Source organism: Cyanistes caeruleus, chromosome 10 (assembly GCF_971803275.1).
Source record: "Cyanistes caeruleus chromosome 10, bCyaCae1.hap1.1, whole genome shotgun sequence".
In the NCBI taxonomy this organism is placed as follows: Eukaryota; Metazoa; Chordata; class Aves; order Passeriformes; family Paridae; genus Cyanistes; species Cyanistes caeruleus.
In genome coordinates, this window is record NC_141710.1 from 9,814,484 (window position 1) to 9,832,554 (window position 18,071).

At 36.6% G+C, this 18,071-nt stretch overlaps 1 long non-coding RNA gene across 4 annotated transcripts in view; it reads left to right on the forward strand.

Moving 5' to 3' along the window:
- LOC111933531 (uncharacterized) overlaps positions 1 to 18,071 on the forward strand; it is a 131,824-nt gene that overhangs the window by 54,124 nt on the left and 59,629 nt on the right. The window lies entirely within an intron of this gene.

The window sequence follows — 18,071 nt, forward strand, 5'->3', positions numbered from 1 at the left end:
TGAGGCAGGAGAAACCAGTTCTGCTGCCGAGAACTTCTGAGTGGGCTCAAAGCAGCCCTGTTGTCCCCCTTCAACCCAGCTCATGCCCAGAGAGAACTATTTTTTGCCCAGTCTTGTTGCTTCTAGCAAAATACTGCATGTCCTCATGTGTCTGAGAGTAAGAAAGATTTTTCAGTATGGCTCTTTGGTAAAATCAGAATTTTATGCCATATATATTATGTATGAAACTTTGAACTCTTGAAAAATATGATGATCAAATCATAATTCGGCAAATAATTTGAAAACTCAAGGACCATGTTAATTCTCTGCTTTCTGGGTCTGTTAAATGGGTGTTGCAGATGCCCATGAAACTCCATGTGCCATGTTTCAGTCAAGACAGAGCAGAAGTGGAACTCAGGCCTCAATAAGATAAGTCATCACAGTGTAGGTTTTATGCAACATTGTAAGTCTGCTTTAATGTTAAATCATATGCTTACAAACCACTTCTCAAATACCCAAGGACTTGAGTAATTATGCATATGTTTTCAGATTAGTTTTAGGCAAACTGACATTTTGTATGTGCTTAAAATGAGATGTCAGCAAATAAAAGTAGAAGAAAAATGGTTTTTAACTATTTCAATTGTAAACAACTTGTGAAAATCATCTTTTATCATTTGCCAGGCAGAAACTGAGTTAAAAATACAAAGCTAAGGTCTTTCTACTAAGAATTTTTATATACACATATGCTTCAACTGTGATTATTGTCCTGTTAAAGTCAATTAAAACTCTTTGTCCCTAGAGTGAATTAATAAGGCTGCTGCCATATTAGAGTGTTTCTGTTCAGTAATTTTTGTGGAATTTCTTGACAATATGATCGGTTTTGTTGAGAGTGAAGTGAATCTACTACAATAATATATACTAAAATAATGTAAATGTAACAAGTTTATGATTTGATAGCCTTTAATTTGGTTATATCACCTTTTAATAAATTTATAACTCTTAATTAATTTCACTGTAAGTATTAATATAGATAGAAATACATAGAAACCTAGAAAATTATCAGCAGGAAGATGTTTCAACCAGCACTAATCTCAAAAGTTTAGACAATTTATCTGGGGGATTGTTATAGTCTGAGGCACTGCAGGATGGAATTGTTCTTGCCTCAGTGCTCTCAAAGATTAGCAAAGGAAATCCCACTGCTTTAGAATTCTTGCTGTTTTTCTCTTCTGATGATGGTACTTAAGTTGTGAGCATGTAATAGGGGATAGGTCTGAATCACAGATCTGGACTTCAAAAATTTTTGTCTGGTTCAAAATTTAGTTCCACTTCTGCACAAAAACCAGTGAAAGTTATAGTGGCTTTCAGCTTTGTCACAGAGGTGAAAAAGCTGGATTTAATGGAGGAGATCTCTTTTGAATGCACCTGGAGTAATTTTTATTCCTTTAGGAATATATGTCTTATTTAAGGTTGTTAAGGTAAAAGAAAAAAGGTATGATGGGTTCAGCTAGGTAAACATGTAATATCACATTACTTTTCTCATCAAAGTATAATTCTCAGAGTTGTCCTTGTTTAATTATTTTAAAATTAATCCTTTTTTAGGAATTTATACAGTCCTTCCTGAATCACAGCAAGGAGCTGTACAGGATGTATCACATGCTGCTTTACTAAGCTGCTGTGATGCCCTTGTGGCTGTGTGGGTATTTTGGTCTTCTCCCTACCAACTCACACCTGTGATGCTGTGCCATTCCAGCATGGCATCTTATGTGTTTTGTCATCCTTTGCTGTTTAGGTAAATTTAGAATTTTTTAGGATGTCCCACAGGGTTTCATTGCTGCTTGTTGTTATTGTTATTACAGGTATTCTTGCAGCACATTCCAGCTTTCATGTGTCACAGATTTGTGGTAATTTTTTTCTGAAGAGAATGAAATTCATCAGATCAAATGAGGTGTTGCAAGAGTGTGTGTTCTCAAAATGCCTGCCTGGATTAAGGGCTTAACTTGGATGTACAAAGTCTCTGTACTCAAATACTGGTACAAATTAATCCCAAACTCCTATTCTATGCTTTTTCAAAGGTAAAGGAGCCTGCTGCCATGGGCATCCATCTTATTTGAGCTACTTTGGAACAGAAATTTAAATACAAGTAAACACACATACAAATTTTAATGAAGTATGTCATAGAAATATATCAGTTACAAGGAAAGTGGAGTCCTACAATTCACGTAATGATCCTATATACATTTTTCTTTATGTTAATTGATTTTTGTGTAGGAACAACAGAATGTTTGCTCTATCTCCTTTTAGTTATACACTCAGGAGTGTATTATAATTACAGTAAAGGCGCAAGAGCCTTTCACTTATAAGTGCTTGTGCTTATGTAAACCAAATGACAGTTAAACTATATTTATTTCATTTCTAACCTATGAACAAATGTATTGCCATTTGGAGATCAGTGATGTTTTCTCACCTTAGTAAGAAAATAGTTGTTAGTGTATAGAGGGACTACTTGACAATGAGGAAAATATTTCTTGGTACTCTTGATTTTCTTTTCAGCACTTGAGGATAACATAGATTAGGGATTTGGAATAAAACGTGTGTTTGACATGCATTAACCTGTAGGTTAGCAGTGTGAAAAACTGACTGAATATTGTTCAGTTTTTTATATCACAAGAGTAAAAACATCTTGTGAAGTATTTTCTATAATAGCTGGATCAAATGTCCACAGGTTACTTACCACATTGTGAAGTTTGTTTAAAACTTCTGTTCTTTGATGATTTTCTCCATAATGGGGTCAAACAACTTCAGCTTTGCTGAGCAGCTGTTTCCTTGGTAAACAGTGATTCTTCTAAGTAACAAATTCTCTACTGATAAGTAGCTGCTTACAGGAGCTCTAGTTTTTTTAGAGAGGAAACCATATAACTTTAGGACTGCTGGAGTCTGAAACACTAATAATGTCTGAGAGGATATGGCATTGTATAGACTTGACACTTGACTTAACAAGCTGTGGATTAAAAAATCCCAGCAGCGGCAGAATAGATTGAAATTTGAGAAGGAACCAAAATTTTATGAGTTTCAAAATTAAAATCTGTATATGAAATTGCTTTATAAATGGTGCACCACAGATCAAACTTTTACCTTTTTTTTTTTCAGTAGTTGAAAAATTTGGTCTCTGTTTGGAGACCAGAGTTCCCCTTATTCAGCAAAGCTTATGCAACTCTTCACTTCTCCTCTCATCCTGCTCAAACACTGATCAGATTAAGTCTTTTCAGCCTCTCATTCAAAAAACAAGTATAAAGAATGAGTTACATCTTTATCATGCCCTAATGGAGGAATGAAAAATGAAAGTCCATGTCATAGTCAAACCAAGGCTCCTTAATATATTTTAGAAGCCTTGATGTAGTATTTACAAGCAGAATTTCAAGGGCATTTCCAGGAACAGCTATTTGGATAAAGGTAGAGTCAGTAAGAGTTCACAGTTGTTGACAGCGCTCATATAAGGCCATAGTTCTTCTATCTTTTCTTAAGCATTCTTTTCATCCAGTGGCAGGCTTTGGATTATACTGGCATTTAAGCAGTAGAACTGAAGAATATGAGAAAAAATAACTGTGCTGCTTAATGACACAAATATTGAAAACCAGAGAAAATTTGAGATAGTATTTGCTTATTTGATCTACAAAATCAAATGAATTTTCTGCATTAACAGTAAGTAGGAGGAGCAAAAGAAGAAACCTAAAGTCAAAATAATTTGATTGTGATGGTCATCTTCTATTTTCTATAAGTAATCCTTGCAAATGTTCAGCCCAATGAGCAGTGTGCATCTCAGCCCATTTTTTGAGCTGCAATCTATACTGATATAAAAAGTGAGACAGAAAAGACCTGATCAGTAGACTGGGGCACAGCTGCTGCTCTAAAGGGAAAGAGGGAGGAAGTCAGAAAAGAGCAAATGAGTAATGAAGTGGAAAACCATCATACACATGTATTAAAATGTTTTAGTCATATCCTTCTCAGGAGCCTGGGTGTTTTCTGAACAGAAGGAAAATGATGGATTAGATGACAAATCCTACCTAGTTCTAGGAGTCACCACCCATGTAAACGGAGCTGTTATCCCTGGCTGGAGACATTTCTGCTCTGTTGTGATTGTACAGAGAGGCAATGTTGCTGACCTAGAATGAATTTTTTTCCCCCTTTTTATTTTGTCCAGTGGGCCAACAAGACAGGCCTCAGGCTAATTGCAATCCACAGAATGTATATTTTTCAGAAAGTAAAGTTATTTCCTCAGCCTCCAATTCCCTTTTGGGCTTAACCTTTCAAAGCAAAATTGCCAGTTGTTTGTTCTCTCACGGCTTTTAAGTTGTTCAACAAAGTATGAAATGACTGCGAAGTAGTAATGAATAAGTGATCCTTTTGGCTTTTACTCAATCTACTGACATAAAGAAATTTTGATTCCTGTGTAATTGCTGTACATAATTAAAAACATGAGGGTTTACTGCTTTGTTCAGTTTCTCTGCTTTAAAGCTAGTTTCCTTGATGTGGCTGTACTGTGGACTGGATGCTGCTTTGGTTGGTGGGGCCAGGATGCTGCTGGGATAGCTTGTTTCCTGAAGTAGATAGTAAATCTAATTCTCTAATGTCTGGGCTGCAAGATCAGCCAGTCCTTGGTGCAAGTCAGCCCAAACTTAGTTTTCCTTGCAGTCAGTAAAGGTGTCAGCAGCACAAAGGGCCATTTTGTGTTTGCTTCCCAGGCTGAGCACTGAGGAGGAGGCAGGAATAGAGACCTGTGTGCTGACTTGTCTGCATAGGCATTTGTGGCTGAAAAAGCCCTTGTGGGGCTGGAGAGGCAGCTGTGGCAGGTATAGAATTTCAGCACACTACAATTGTTTCCTTTAAGAGCTCTATTCTTCCTGTTTTAATTATTCTAGAACACTGTCAGAGATAATTAGTATTAAAAGGTCAGTAGCAGTTTCCACTTAATTAGTTCTGTAAACATTTTTTTAGAGAGAGTCCCACAGGGATATTTTTCCATACACAAATAGGAATAAGAAGTGTCTCTAGCGTAGAGTGAAGCTCCCTGCAGATCTTGCAGGGAACTGGAAGCAAGTCAGGGCTGGCTGTGCCCATTTCTACCCCAGGCCCATAGCCTCTGCCTTTGGGCACTGCTCCAGCCTCAGCATGCTCAACCAGAGCTCCCCAGGCACATCTGCTGGGGGCTTTAGCACCAAGCTGAGACCAGGACAAGGGACTTTTGAGAGTTCCTATGGTTCCTGGAGGTCCCAGACCAGTTAGAACACAAGGTAGCATACTCAAAGCTTGTGGTGTGAGGGCAGGGCTCAGGCTCATTTACTGTTGGTATTTAACTAAGTCAAACACCAGCAGATTTAAACCATATTAGGGGAAGGGTGGGAATTAATTCTGTCCACAACACAGCTGACTTTATATGTGAGAATGAGCTAACACCAAATTCATATTTTTAACAAGATTTATCACCTATATTCCTTAAGAAAAATACTTTAAAAGAAATATGAGGCTTTCAGTGCATCACTTCTATACCTGCAGCCTTCTTCCTATTGTGTTCTTGTGGTATGTCCACTTAATCAGAGCATTAGAGAACTTTCTTATTAATATTTTGTTACTTTCCTTTTGCCATATGATTGAGATATTGTGATATATCTAGCTACATGGCAATCATTAATTTAAATGAGTCTAAATCTTCTCTGATCTTTTCCTATACTTTGATGCAGAGAACTATCATGATAACCTTTCTGCTATTGTGAACATCCTGACTACACCCTGAAAAGTAAAGTTGGCTCTTTTTTAAAAAAAGCCCTTAATTGCATTGTGAATTGCAATAAACTTTGTGCTGAATATTCTGAAGTAAACTTGGTATTCTCAGTTGTTTCAAGTTGGTCTAGCTAGGAGGGAGTGGCTTTAAAATGGAACAAAAAAAATCAGCAAGATTAATGCAAAATTATTAATAATTATCATTGTACATGCACAGGTAAATGCTGATGCAATTGTTTTTTTTACAGAAAAAATACTATAAATATTCTTTGGCTGTTGTGCTGGTTTCCTGCTATAGTGTTTTGATTAGCTTTATTGAGTAATGTATTGTGGCTGTAGTTTAGTTAAAACATTCCTGCTGATCTAGTGTATTTGCATTTATCTAGGCTTTCAATTTGGCTACCTCAGACAATCTCATGGGCATTAATAAATTAACCTCCATAACCCTGAAACTGGTAAGAGGGAATTAATATTCCTGTTTTATAACCGTAGGCTGAAATTAGAGTGAAGAAAGAAATGTGTGTTGCAGGCCAAAATCAAGCACTGTGTCTTTGGAAGGTGTTTGCAATCTTTGAGATTAATGAATATATAAATATATATACCCACAAATATATAAATGTATATATATACACATATATACCTACCATAGACTGCTGAATTGTACTTGCTTGATAATGACCAAGGATTAAGATGGTGACAGTGTCAGAGATGGAGTACAGAATCCTGAATCTCAGATGAGCACTTGAAAGAGCAGAGTGCTGTTTTTCATTGGTTTGGGATGTTATTCTGACTAGTACCTCAGAGGACAACTGTTTGAAAGTGAGAAATCTTTTTAATTTGTTTGAGTAAAATCCACCAGGGAGGATAGTTGGAGGGGCTTATAGACATTTATTTTAATGCTGATTTTTTTCAATGCATATGGGGAAAAAAGGCAACTAAAATTTTGAATGAGTATAGAAATTGTTTGGATCCCTAAGTGGAATAGATACATTTTACCTTACTTTCTGTGGTAATGTGTTGATCAATGCTATTAATACCCCTCTGTATGGACTGGTGTTTTTGTATAATTTTGGTACAAATTTGTCTTGCATGTAGTTTGGATGAGATATAGCAAAACCAGAAATTTATGGATAAGTAAATAGGCTGTTTTTTTCTGATAACAGATACTGACTTGTACCAAGTTATTAGCACTGACATGCCTTACGCTGTGGAAATCCTCAACTCTGTTTAAACATGGGGCTACTGAAGTGCAACTCTCTTATCTGAGTAGTGCAGATTTAGCCAGAAGAACACTCATATACTTCATGGTCAAGCAGGCCTTTCCCTTTTTTCTTTTCCTTTAGAAACATCTTTCTTTTTTGAAATTTAGGAGGTTAATTTTGTTAACATTGATACCCAGAGAAGGTTTGCTCCATCAATTACATGCAGACAGGGGATGGGTTGCATACATTCATGGAACAGCTCATTGCAATCCATGGTTCTGCACCCATTGCAAAATCTAAGTCTCAGATCTAGAGAGATAGTAGGCATGCTGATGTCTTAAATACCATGCTTCAGTTGAATCCAAGTTCTGAGTACTGTGATTTAGCTGCTCCTGAGTGATGTGCCCTTTACAGCCTCCCAGTATCTCACTTGGGAACTGCAAGCTTTCCCATGAATGGCCAGGCAGTTATGTTCAGCAAGTTGGTACCTTTATTCCTTCACAGATCTTACCTGAATTTCCTGCCTGTCTTTAGTGTATGCTGTATTCTCCAGGCCAAATCACGGAGTTTGTTTATTCTTGAGGACATGAAGTACCAGAGGAGTTTTTCACCCAGAGAGTGGTTGGGCTCTGGAACAGGCTCCTCAGGATGCTCACAGCACCAAGGCTGACAGCTCCTCAGGCCCATGGTGTGACTCTTAGGGTGCCCTGTGGAGGACCAGGAGCTGGACTTGGTGATTCTTGTGGATCCCTTCCAACTCAGCATGTTCTATGATTGTATGATCTGATTTGCAATCTGTGTGCTGGTGCTCATCTCCTCTGTGCTCTGGTAGTTAGCTTAGTGGGGAGCTTGGCTCAGAGCCCTTACAGAAAGCAAAGGGAGCACAGAGGGCTAAATGCCATTTCTGCTGCCAGCTCTAAATAGCTTAACTTGGTATGGAGAAGGATTTCAGAGCTGAGGGTCAGGGAATCTGTTCTGAATGCAGTGGAGCTCATCTTTTGCAATCACTGTGGCAGTAACAGCTCATTCTGTGCACTCCTAATTAAGGAAGTCTTCTAGGAAAGTGAGCAGGTCTGCGTGCCTCACTCCTCACCTGCTCTTTCTCCTGTCTGCTATGCCATGGGTGCACACCCATGTGCGGAGCTCCTGTGTTCTTGGAAAATGTCAGTCACACAGAACCTCTGAATATCCCATCTATTTTAACAGCAGAACATCAGAAGAGTTCAGGACTATCACAGAATATTATTTCTTCAGTAATAAATGGAGCAGACAAAGCTCAGCAACAGTGGCTTTTAAAACTTCCCTTACTGTCATATAAAAGAAAAATGCAGAACCATTTATATTAAAAAGAAGAAAAAAAAAATGGACACTTAAATACATATCTTCTAAATAATGCACTACTCCTATAATTTAAATGGTTAAAAGGTGTCTGAACTGCTTAGATGGTTTAGCAGCCTTTAGATACCTCTCCATTTTTGAATGTCAGGCCCATAGCCACCCACCTCATTGCCCATTCTGTTTCTAGTTTCTTAGAAACAGATATAACAACCTTTCTGTGCCTAAAAGAGAAGCTGTAAGGAAAAGTACATCAAAATGTTGTGCTGTTATTCTTCAGTAACTCCACAAGCATTTTCACTGTATGAGTATTTTTCAGAGCCTAACAATTACTAGTTGTACTGTGGTATTGTTTGTATGCCTTATTGAAAGCTAGGAGTTCCTAATAATATACCTTGAACAGACGTTGCTACAACTTTTTTGACATAAACAGTACACCATCCATCCCACCCCATTGCCAGATCTAGCATAAAGCTGTTGCTGTTCATGTTTATTGTGCTGACAAAGGACGTACTGTACTTTGAAGGCATTCTTATTTTCAGTTTTTCATGGTAGGATGCACTTCTGTATAAAAAATATGGTATTTATACTGTTATCCTCCCTTGCTTATGGATGATAAAGCTCTGCAAATGAAGTGTTGTTTGTTTTGGTTTTCATATGAAACTGCAATTTGCTTGCAAAAATTGCTTCTATTTTTGTATTTTTAATTATGTCTGCGACATCAAAAGAGACTTCTGTCAAATGTCTCTCAACCTGCTTTGTAAACCAAAAGCTAGTGGAAAACTGTTTATGTACTTGAAAAATAAGAAGTAAAATATACTTGAAGGGTGATGAATTCTTGGATTGCCTAAACAGACATTCCTGAGCTTTTGCCATTTGATCCTTACACACAACAAATTATTGTAATTATTTCTTCACAAATATTTTCCAAAGATTTCCAGGTGTGGCTCTGTTCAAAGAAGTAATGTATACTTCATTGTAGGTGTTTGATATTGAGAAAAACCAAACAGAGAAGGAAACAAAATTCCCATCACCCAAATCCTCAAGTTAATTTTCACTTTTCTCAATATTCAAAAAAGATAGGTGACTGGTTTACTACCTATTTTACCTGGCACTCTCTGATAACCATGAAGAGGAAATAATTTTTTTTATCAGTGAAACAGCCAACCCTCAAGAAGATATAATCAATTGAGTGGGAAACAATTACCTACAAAGTTCATAACATTATAAATTAAGCAATAATTCTGCAAGGCAGAGTGACATGTGGATGTTGCTAAAGAAATTAAAGATTTACATAGGTATGCAAAAACCTGGTTATTTCAGAAACTCACCTAAGACTATGCTACTTACAATATTCTTCATATCAGACTTATCTGTAAAGTAATGCTTGGGACCAAAGATTTTCTTCCTAAAAAAAAAAAGAAAATAATTATATATAGTCTGTGTAAAGCACTAAATAAATGTAAAATCATTGGGAGTTAGGAAAATTTTAAGATAAGGTAATTTTGAAAAAAATTTAGCTTCAAACTTTCCTATTTGTCTGGATTTATTTACAGATTTTATTACAGCAGAACTGTTGAGAACAGAATCAAATATACTTGTACACAATATTAAGGAAACTGTGCACTTGTTTAATTACTGCAGCTATCAGCATTGGAAATTACAGACTGATTTTGCCAGGTTCTGCAGAATACTCTTTGTTGCCTCTGTTGGTAGTTGTTCACTTCTCTAATTCCACCCGTGATGATATTTCAAAGCTTCTAGTGAAATAAATTAATGTGTAATACCAGGTGAGTAATGCAGAAGAGTTTCAGAAAAAGTTCAGTTTGTGAAATGGAGTGTTTTTATGTTTGTTGTGTTTCTTAATTTGTTTTTTAGTGTATGAGTGATTTCAGTAGTGAGAGCAGAAGTATCACAGAACTCGACTACCAAAATGCTCTGTCTTTTGAGGCTAAATAGGCAGTCTCAAATCACGATGTAAATTAATAGAAGGGGCACAAAGGTCAAGTCTACACACATAAAAATGATTTGTAATCTCTCTACATCAAGTAGTTAGAGAAACTGATGGAGTTTTTCCATTGAAGCAAGCTCTGAGGAAGCATCTGTGAGTTTTATGTTTGTTGCTGTGTAACTGATGTAAATATTGTTCCATTTTACTTTCTACTCATGCAGCCATTGCCAGCTGTATTGAGTAATAAACATATGACAAATTCACAGGCTTACATAAAAATATTTGTGTTTTTAAGATAAAGTACAAGTCAGAGTAATTATAAAAGAAAGGCAGCTTTATAGAAATAGATGAATTTATTTATATTTATAAATATACACAGACACAAAAATCCCAAATAGCCCAAAACCAAAACTGAGATTTCCCTAGTAGTCTGAACTACTTTCAAGCTGATCAAATATCCTGGGAACAGTCTTGAAAACAATCAAGGATGCTGTTTACTGCTTATGTAAATCTTGTTGCCTATCTAGGGGAAAAAAACACCAGCATGCCTCTTGAGATTTCGTTTTATTGCTAAAATTGTTCTGAGTGGTGTTCTGACAAATGAAAATTGCTATGCAGGGAAGACTTCACACACGTCAGCATTAGCCTCTTGGTAAAACTTTTAAGCACTAGTCACTCTTACTTACATATCATTCTTTTACATCTTTCTTGAAACTTCTCTGCACTACTATTGAAATCTGTTCTGTCCTGTTGAACTGGGCCTAATCTATTTGCGCCTTGAAATTCATACCAGTTGCCCAGATATGAAGAAACCAGTGAACTGCACAGCATGAAGCCAATTATATCAATGAAACAAAATTTCATTTTTCATCAGAAGGATTAATGCATAAGTTTATTTCGTGGCCCCTCCCTCATATGCAAAGATGAAGTAAAACAAATGTCCCAATAGTTGTAATTTGTAGAGCAGAAAACCAGAACCTGCTGAAATGTGCAGGTATAGGTGTGTGTAGGGAATACAAGTGCAGCCAGTCTCTTTTGCGTGTCTCTACTGGGCTCTACTCATCTCCAAGTTGGAGGATGTCAGTGTTGTAAAAAAACCTGTGTTTAGTATCATTGTGTATTTTTTAATCCCTGCTTTGCTCCTAGAAATATTTTATTGCACTAACTTTAAATACCTCTTCTGACAGTAGTATATATGTTGTACAAGGGATTTGTTTTTGTTTACTGCGACGATAGGCATTGAAATGTTTCTGGGGGTCTTTTTAATGCTATGCAATAATGATGATCATATAAACCACTGCTGCTGATATTCTCTTGATGGACTAAATACAGAGAGGCTCCTTTGTGTCTGCTGACAGCCTTCTAAACTTTGGTAAGCTGTTCTTTCTCTAAAGCTGAAATGGAACTAAAGCCAGAAACATAGATATACATGAGAGGCAGTTACGGGTTTGCAGAATATGCTGAGATTCGATTGGAGAACTTGTTTGTTGCTCTTTGCTTTTAATATGTTTTTGAGTCTGTTTTTACTCTGTTGAATAAAATATATAACTTCATGATATCTACATTAATTATTTAAATACAATAATTAGATGTCAGATTTTTGGCAGAATTTCTGAATCAAAACAGTTTAGTAAATAAAAAGAAAATGGTAAATATGTTTTCTCAGTTGCCAACTCATGCTAATATCAAGGCCAGAAAATCCTCACAAATATAGTTTTTCTGCCAGATGTGATATGAATTACAATTTCACCTATTTGTATGTATAGAACATGTTCTCTAGCTACTGGCAGGAAACCTTAAATTTAAATGCATCATGAAGAAATACATGGAGTTGGAGGCAGAAATTGTGTACATAGTTTTCAGACCACTTGCCCTCCCACCAGCAGTGAACTGGATGCTTAGCTCCTTAATGATTAAACAAAAAAGTGCTGGTTGTACTGAGAGTTGTTAAATTATTGTTCCTCACATCGATCCTTTCACTGATGTAAAGAATGTATTATGAAAAAAGCCTGAGGGATTTAATCACACATATTTTGAAGTCAATGGTGGTGTGACTGTATTGACCGCTACTCGGGGACACGTTGCCATGAGTTTCAGGACAAAGGGAGCATAGCAAACATGCAGAGATGCCACTTGGTTTAAAGTCAAAGTCCTAGAACTAGAGTATATTAACTTCTATGAAAAATACAGCACTTAGTCTTGCTTCAGAGGAAACAGCCTTTCTGCAGTGGAATATTCTTGTGACATCTCAGAATGAGTTTGTCATGTTAAGGCATCCTGGGTCATAATCCATTGATTTACTACACTTCCTACTTGTTTATGCATGTTGTGGTTACCATATGCAGCATGTTCATCAGTTCTTTGCTTAGATTACACTTAATGACAAGGTCTTTCATTTTAAGGTTTTAGTTATTGGTTATTGGAATATCTGCAGCAAATCCACGTAGCAGAGAAATAAATGCGTTGCTTTTGGTAGATTATGTGGCAACCTTCCCTCTCTTTAAACTTAACTGATGTGGAAAACAAGGGCTTTGAATGTGGACTCCAGGACATGGCTTTATGTTGGTTACTTGAAGGTAGGGGGGATTTATTTGGGAGTGGGTATTTTTGGGTTTTTATCTAAATAAGATAAATGAGACAGTGTGGCAGTTATTGCCATCAGGAGAGTGAGTTTAAAATTTGCTTACTTGTAATGCTAGGATCAGCAGTTTATCTTGTTTTGGGAAAGTAGCTAATTTGATAGTAGGTAAGGAGCTGGCAAGTGCAGCTACGTGTTCACTTTAATTGTAATGCCAAATTAATTATGGTTAGAAAAACTTGCACCTGACTAAAAAGCATACTGCATATTGATGCTGCTTAGAGAATTTTCCCTATAGAAAATAAATGAGCTCAGCAGCTAGTATAACATACTGTAAATAATTTAAGGTATAATTTGTGAAACACATTTACTTAAATGGTTCTTTTAAATTAGCATGTTTGTAAAGCATAAATTTTGCTATCCATGAGGGAAAAAATATGCAAAAATATGATATTTGATATGTTTTATATATATTGAGTCTTAATTTGTTTTATCTCTTAGATTTTTATATGCATAATGAGGAACTTACAGTATTTATATTACAATAAAAGAAAACAGATTCTTTAAAATAAACAACTCTGATAACATCTGTTATAATGCTGCTTCATCTGTTATTGGTTCTGGCCATTTGTCAGGATTGGCTTGCTTTTGTAGATGTATGGGATGGATTTAGATGTTTTATTAATTGACCAATAATACCATCTAGCAGGCAATCTTTTATTCTTTTAAAATTCATGTTATTTTCTTGAGGGCTTCTTTTTGTGGGCTGAAAAGATGATGTATATTTTAGGATAAGAATATTGATGTGCTGACGTGTGGTGAAGTGCTTGTATGTTACTTCTGCAAATTGTCCCCACTGGCCACGTTTGATTAAATCACAATAACTTGACCTTTTGGCAGACCCTGTGATTCACATGACCTACTTAGAAGCTGTTTTGAAACTAAACCTAGAAAATACTCAATCTTCTCTCATCCTAATTGCATTGGTTAAAATGATAGATTGTCAGGGAAGATACTGGCAAAAAGAATAGATATTGCTTTCTGAAACTACCAGCTGGTGAAATGATGTCTCTAAATGGAATGTGGAATTGTTATCTCCCAGGGAACACATAATTTAAAATCTAACTTATGTTTAAAAGAAGTGAAATCTGAATTTCAACCTGCTGTTAGCATCCGATCTGATACTCATTGGAATCCTTCTAATGAATGGTTAGACGCAGACCTTTTTGTTCCTAGCAAATGTCGTGGCCTGGGACATAAAAAATATCCAAGAGACCTAAATTCTACTCGGAACGTAAAAATCTGTGCTTGTTTTTTTGGCTTTATTCCTCATTCTTGTTGGAACTTTGGTCCTCTTCTGACTTTTTTCCTCCTCAACACTGCTGTACTCCTCTTGTCCTCTGGGCCCCCTGGCTTGCCTTCAGCCATTTGTCATCTCTAGCTACCACTTACTGCTCTGTTCATAATAGGTCCAGCCAGGGCTTGAAATATATGTGGGAAATCTGAAAAAAAAAAAAGGACTAACAAGTGTCTAGGGGCAACACTGAAGAAAAGTTCATCCCCAAAACTTCTGAATAGGATCTCAGCACCCAGAAGTCAAGGCTCAACCTTTCATCATTACAGCTTTTTGTTTGTGCAAAGGGTTAAAGATGCCACCTCCCCATAGTGCAAATTTACTGGATCATGTTCCATTTTGAATGGTGCTAGGCCCTGGAATATCTTCACTGCAAGGCTTACAAAGCTCCCAGGCAGTTGACTTGATGATGGCAAGATCCCTGGCAATATTGCTACTCCACACATCTGAACATACAACAGTCTGTAATTCCACCTGGGAAAATCAGAAAGAGTTACAAAGAACTGGATATCTGCGTTCATGGGAAAGGCTTTCTTTCACATTAGGAAGACTGACTGTGAAACATGGAGTAATTCAGGGTTGGGTTTTTTCTTGTTTCTTTGGGTGGGTTTTTTTAATATTATTGTGACTGTTTTTCCTTTTGTCTTTTTCTCCTGTGTTTTCCTGTCCAGGTCAGGGAAGTTTCCTATAGTCTGCAGGCATATGTAGGCTTATTTGGGTTCTCACCCTGATCCCTGCCAGGGTTGTTCACTGGCATGTCACCTTGGTTACAGGCACCTGTTTGTGCTTAGAGTGTCTGTGTGCATGCTTAAGTGTGTGCATGGAGTAATATATGTACAGATCTTTTATTGTTCCTCTGCACCCTTTGGATGCTGTGTGGTTTTTTTGTATGACATTATAATCTAAAATTTCTGTAAGTGAAATTTAGCTCTTGGGTCAAAGCTACAGCTAGTATGAAATAATTTGAATTTGGCATTCATTTGCCTAGGCTACAGTCTGGGCTACTCTTTATCCTGAAGGGTAGTATAAATTGGCAGAAAGAAGTTCCTGTTGTAAATCACTGCTAGATTAGCATGAAATCGCTCAGTTATTAGATGTTACAGTGAAATTGTGATGGTGGTCAAAGAACTAACACAGATGGACTTTCTTGCATGATGTAGCTCAGCCCACTGCATTGGTGTTCTGTCTGTCAGAAACAACACTGGGCTAAATCCTGCTGAACCTATCCCAGCTATAACTGCCCACACAGTTTGCTCAGCTGAAGTCCCTATGGAAGGGTTATCTTAATGTGGGAAAAAAAATCAGTCTTACACAGCCAGGAAGATATAAACAATGTTGCTATGCTGTGTGATTTTTTTTGGTCACTTTGATTGTAACAGACATAGTAGTTAAAAAAAAAAAGCCAGTTTGGCAGCAGGGTTCAGATGTTCTCTGGTTGAATCAGCAGATAGCCTCTGATATTGGCTTCATTTCACCTATCAGTAATGTGGGCACTTTCATTTATAACCACCAGTGTGCATCAGATATTTCTCACAGCAAGAAACTGAATCTGAGAGACAGCAAGAGCAAGTATCAACCATAATCACATTAATACCGAGCTAAATGCAACATTTAAAACAGCCAGAACAAATTTTCTGCTGGGCTGTCTTGTTGATCATTCAATAAATTCAGTGGAGCCATATTAATTTGTACAAACTGAAGTTCTTGTAAAGTTAGTTTTATTTTTTTAATGGGTTTCCAAGTCACTGGAAAATAAAGAGTTTACTGGCCAGTAGAAGTTGGAATAATAAATTCTGCCTATGGCACCGAAGGAAGCCATTCTTCTACCCTGGAAAAGAAATAGACCTAACAAAGTTCAGTAGCTCAGCTCTAGGCTACAGATGCCTGCTATTTCAGTGGGTAGTGTGGGATGTGAACTTTTAAATATTTTGTCATGTCAAGCCCTACTGTTAGTAGGGTTTTCTGAAAAAGAAATGAGAAGAGTTTGCAAATGAATTAAGGCTTTTGAGAAAACAGAATCACCTCTCCTGTGTTTTTCTCTGTGTAAAGATGTTGATTCTTCAAAGGATACTGCTTGTGTGGGCCATGGCTGTGAAAATACCATCACACGGGACCAACTGAAGGAGCTTTTGTCGACTTCAGTGTTAGGAAGTTTGAAGTAAGTCCTGGCTTCTACTGTGCCCAAGAGCCAAACTTGAAGACGAAGCAAAGGAAAAAACAAAGTCATCATTCTCAAAAGGGTTCAAGATAATGATTAGTATAAAAGGGGCTGAAGAAATTAGAGCCTACTTCTGAAAAGATAGGACTTGAAGGTTGGTTCTGGCTTTAAGGGCCAGCTTCTAGAATCTGTCGGTGGGAATTAATTTTCTGAGTAGAAACTTTGCTCTTTTAATGTTGATGGCAACATTTCTGTGAATATCAGTGGAGCCAAGAATTTCACTCAGAATTTATATTCTGGTAAGACTTTAATATAAATGTCACAATGTTATTGGTGTATTTTAGGACCTTATTTACTTTACCACACTGAAATAAAGAGAACACTTTTTCAGAAATGAAATCCATTAAGCTGAAGTTTGGCACAAAAATGCCATGTTTTTGCAGTCAAATGTCCTTCTTATGAGATTTAGAGTATTGCTGACTGCAGAGGTCTCTGTGCAACACTTATTTTAGCAAATAGTCTATTTTTAGATCCTGTTTGTTTCAAAATCTAGGTCAGCTTGCCTGGCAAACTGGAAAGAAGGATATGCTGTAAGACTAGAAGATGCAGTTCTGAAAGACAGTAAAGACACTGCCTTTTTCATACTGGTGATATCAATTTTATTTCTGGATTAGAAACTTCTGAAAGCTTTTAGGATTTATATGTTATTACTAGAAAGTAGTGGTGGTGATAGGCCTCCATTGCAAATACTTTTTTATTTGTTATGTAAATTCCCAGCTGCTTCTATTTTTTTTTACTCCAGAAAATATTGAAAAAATATTTTCAGAGGAAATTCTGTGGAACTTCTATAAAAAAATTGAGTAAGTGAAAAATACAATTAAAAAATACCTCTCATTCTCCAACAAATTTATGACTGTTCATGCAGACATCATACATGGAACAGAAAAATCATTGTATTTCATAATATTCAACAAACTATAATCTCTCACTCTTTTGTATTCTTAATGTATTTATGGTGTGCAATAAACAGAGCAGTGAGAAAAGGGAAACCCATTTTTGTAGAACTGGTGGCCAAGCTTACCCTAAGACTTTCTCAGTGCTCTGAAAAGTTTTGCAGATCAGGAGAGACTGTTTTGCTCAGTAGTCCTAATTTCTACCTGTGTGTAACCTGTTCTAGTGTCTCGTCACACTCACTGTAAAAAAAATTTCTTCCTTAGAGCCAAGCTAAATCTTTCTTTTTCCAGTTTGAAATCCTTGTTCCTTGTCACTACAGGCCTTCATAAAAAGTCTTTTTCCATCTTTCTGATAAATTCTCCTTTGGAAGACGGTTGGTCCAGGTGCTTTTGCCTTATGGAAAGGTTCTTATTTGACAGCAAGTTTTGTTTTTTTTCTCAGTTGTATTTTCCTTTACTCTTTCTTTTCAAGTTTTTATGGATAAAAAGATGTTCAGGGAAAAAAAAATATTTCTAAGTATTCTCTCTTCTTCTGCAACTTTTCTCTGCTTGAACTCAACATCATCTCTGCAGCATAACAGTTATTTGCAGACTGTAGCTTCAAATGAAGCCTAATCAGCAAGAGCAGATGAGTGAGTGGTGAAGAAGTATAGATCACATTTTCATGCAAATATGCTACTAATAAGCTGAGGGAACAGCCCTACTTTTGAAAATAAACATGCTAGTTGGTGGAATTAGCATCTAAATTAAACCATTTTCTAATCTTTCTAGAAGGTTGTAATTTAT